This window comes from Crocodylus porosus, unplaced genomic scaffold (assembly GCF_001723895.1).
Source record: "Crocodylus porosus isolate Cpor-Errol unplaced genomic scaffold, CroPor_comp1, whole genome shotgun sequence".
Lineage (NCBI taxonomy): Eukaryota > Metazoa > Chordata > Crocodylia > Crocodylidae > Crocodylus > Crocodylus porosus.
In genome coordinates, this window is record NW_017728921.1 from 6,670,628 (window position 1) to 6,674,941 (window position 4,314).

Genomic DNA, 4,314 nt, shown 5'->3' on the forward strand with positions numbered 1-4,314 from the left:
GGCTGGCCCTGGGGGCCGTTTTTGAGCTGGCTTGTGGGGCTCGCCAGGAGGGCAGCGGAGTCACCCCGGCGAGCTCTGGAGACCCCGTCCTGCCCTGCTCGTCTGCCCTCGCGAAGAGGCCCAGAGAGCGGCACAGGTGTCCTTGGGCAACGCGCTTCGCGACGCTGTCGCTCGAGCCGATCACGTCAGGCCAACGGCCGTGAGGGCCGCCGACGTCATCTGTGCGCTGAAGGGTCAGGGTCGCCGGGAGCTACTTTGTCACTGCCGCCAGCGCGAGGGGGAGGTAAGGCGGCCGCTCCCACCGGCGACCCGGGGCCAGGATGGAAAACGAGGAGGAACGGGGATCCCACCCGAAGCCTTGTATTTCCCATTCAGTTGTATTTTGCGGGGGAGTGAGGACTGCCCACATGCATGAATTAAATCCGGTGAGAGGTGGCATGCAACAGCTTTGCTGAAAAAGCTCAGTGGTTCAGCTTAAAAACAAACCCTTCCCATCCAGGAATATATGGAGCCTCAGATCCCAGCTAAACACATGCTTGGCAAAGCCTACATAAACAGGCCCTCCTTGCATCAGAGTCCAAAGATCAACATGCTCAGCTGGAACCGGGTTTATCTACAACAACATCCTACAGGCAGAGAGCAGGGCCCATCCGCCTTGACAGGGCCAAATGAGAATGAGCGGCGGGGGTCTGATCCCCATGCTGCTGCTTTGGCCTAGCCCTGCCAAACACGTCTCTAGTCTCCTGTATCTCTTCTTACTGGAAAATGCAAGTCTCCTCTAATACTGTTGCTCTTTTAAGATCTTGTTTTCAGTTGCTTTACAGCTGCTACCAGACTTGCATTTCTTGGCCTAAACTTTTCCACGTTGGGTTTCTTCCAGAGGCTGAATTTGTTAGAGGCAATGAAAGTGTCCCCTCCCCCCAGACTTAGAGCAAGGACTAAAATGAGGTACAACTGTGGCCTTCTTGTTAGGGTTTAGTTTGGGAGGGGGTTTTCTTCCCTTGTGAAAATCCACCTACATCTGGTCAATAAGCCTGTGCAAACCCTGGACTTGCACATGCTTGGCAGAGCCTTGCTAGGTTTTAGCAGCTGAAATTGCTTTCAAAACCATCCTCACCGAACATGCTCCACTTGCTCATTGCTCCAACCTACAGCTTGGACATGGCTCTGTTCTGGGCTACAGAGGTGAAGCTAGCATTTCTCTGTAACACCAGCCCACTCCTGCAACAGGCTGGTTACCAAGATCAGTAAACCCATGGGCTGGTGAAGCCAAGATCAGTAAACCCACCACAGGCATATGGGGAACACGATGGAAGTGGATTCAGAGGCCCCCAGGCCACACATCAAATGATTTGGATTAAAAAGAATCCTGTTTCGTTGTGAGCACTGTTCTTCTGGGCTGAGTGAGACAGGAGATCTGTTGAAAAAGTAGTATGTGGTCACGTCATTTAAAGACTGGTGTGGTGCCCATATGCAACAGAGCCAAATTAAAGTCACAAGCAATCTTTACTCTGGCATTTCCTAATGCATGCTTGTCTTTGCAACCTTCTGTTCATTTAGTTTAGATTTTTGTGATATGTGCATCCAAGCTAATGTCTGTCTGGTTTCAGTAGGCTTGCTACATTTTGCAGCCTATTATTAGCCAAACAAGGCAGCTGGGTAAGAGCACCAGTACTGAAGCTGTGTCACATTTGCATGCAGTACATCTGAAGGAAGGTCAAAACTCAACTGTCTGAATTCTGGGGGCACAAAGCCATGACCCTTTATCAATGTTTCACCTAAATTACTGGCTTGTATAAGCCAAAAGGTGCTAGACTTGGGAAGAAACTTCTCTAGCTGAATACACCAAAATGTATTTCCTGTGATCAGGGAAGGAGATGACCACTGCCACTTCCTAGCTACCTGGAGCGTTCCTCCATACAGCCTGGACCAGCGTTTCTCAACCTGTGAACTGTGACTCAAACTTTAAAAATAGGTTTTCCTTTAAAGGAGAATACCATGGGAAATGGGGCTTTTCCCTTGCAGGCCTGTAGCCTGTGAGAGGCTGCTTGGGCCCCCCTGCCCTACACTGGGGGGCTAGGATCTGGCCATCAATGTTGACAAATGGGTTCTGGTACAAAAAAAGGTTGAAAAGCACCGCTCCAGACCAGTGGTGTCCAAACTTTTTTGATCGTGCACCCCTATCAGTAAAACAATTTTGAGGATGCACCCCCTATCAGTAAAACAATTTTAAGCACATGCCAATATATTTATATAAATATACATATAAATAGAAGCGCTATTTTCTTCCCGTACCCTGATGGATCATCTTGCACACCCCACTTTGGAGACCACTGCTGTAAGGGGACACATGTACCAGGATCAAGCTGTGCCAGGACAGCTTCCACCTTTGCAGCTCAAAGACTCTTATGCCTTCAGCAGCCTGAACAGCAAAAGACTGCATTGGAATTGCCATCTCAGCCCAACCCTGAATGAGGTGGGCTGCAAAACCTGAATTAGTTGCTCACATCCTTTTCCTGCCCAGCTTTAGTTTATCATCTTTCTGCCTTGTGTAAGTCTGGCTTAGTATGGTCACGACCTCTCTCTTGCAACAGTCGGTTTCAATGGTCTGTAGGGCCAGAGGCTGTGCCCTTATTTCCCCAACAGTAAAGGAGTATCATAGAAATGTTTTTCTGTTTCTCCCCTGCTCCTGGAAGGGGCACATCTTTTTCCCAAAAAGGAAGCAGACTCAGACCTTAGGAACTCTCAGCATCTCAACTGTTATAGGAAAAGCCCTGCCAAATGGTCATCTTTCTCTGATAATTCCCTACAGCCAGAGGTCTGGGTAGTACTCAGTATTTAGAAATGTGGGGGTTTTTTGTTATTAAATGTTTATGGGTGGGAATATAAAGGCCATTCTCTGCTCTGAGCTCTGCAGGCAAACTTTTTATTTTTTTTAACTTGCAGAGTGAGTTGTTGCATCAATACCCTCTAGGAAAACTAGGGTCCCAAAAACTCATTTAAATTTCCAGCTTGACGCAATAAACACCACCTTTTTTGAACATTTTTTTATTGCAGGTTATGCCTTATATTCATACATTCCAATGGCAAATACAATACTGCATTATATTCTGTACATGTATAATGCTTTTAATCTTGTCCATTTGTATCTAAACTTGTGTATGCTCTTGCCCACATGCCTGTACCTTCACTCACTTTTCACTACTTTCCTAACAAGTCTTATTCTGCACCTTGCCAAACTCAGTTGTCAAGGTCCTGTTCAAAACATCCAGTTCCTCCCCTCTCATTCTCCCTTAGTCTAACACCCAAGACTGACCCTATATCAAACTACATTATGGTCCTTGTTTTCATCCATTTATAGCCAAGGCATTTGACATTAAACTCATTTTTCCACTTTTAAACCTATAGTAAGAGCTACTGATTTTGAGCGAAATCTTCTCCCTCCCACTCCCCCATAGGTGACCCTGCTCACTTTAAACCATTGTGGAATTTCAGTAGTTCAAGCTCTCTTAAACCATTCTTGACTACACATTCAAAGTACAACTTTGGCCCTCTTCAATATGTTGAATTATACCAAAGGTATCGTTACTGAGCACAAGAGGTATAGGGAGGGAGGGTGGGGAGAAGAGACAACCTTAGAACTGCAGTAAGCAAGCTCAACCTCAGCCAGAAAGGTAGATCCACAATTCAGTATGTCATTTTTATTCAGTTACAAGCAGTCAAGTCACATTAACATCTTTTCAGGCACAAGTGAGTCTCCAGCAAGCACTGAAGCATTACCAAAGGGCACTGAAGTGGTGTCTGAGAAATGAGTTGTAACTGTTGGTTCACTCCCATCACTTCCATTCTGTTTTGAGATAGCATGAAAATACCTAATCAGCCATCCCCTGTAAGTCAAAAACCCATTGGTTTGGACTGCAAGATATGCTGCACAGTACATATTACTGCTTTGATTAGGAACACTGGTTCAGTTTGTTTTAGCCAAGTGTATCTGAAGAGTAAGATTTAAGCAGCCCCTTGGTTGCCATTCAAGGAAAAAAACATTTAAATTTGCATAAATTAGGTCAGGGAGAGGCACAGTGATTTTAAGCTTGCTACTCTCTCCACTGAGAGGTGGGGGAACTACACAAAAGGATACTAGGTTGTGTTAAGAGATGCAAGTAAATTCAAGTAACTAACTTTTTAGAACCAGTTCTACTTCTTTCACTGATAGCAATAGCATTCATGTAACTCATATTGATACTGTAAGTTTTCCATTTTAAAAGTGGGTATTATTCATCCCTTGCAAAAGCAGATACAACATGAACTACGAGA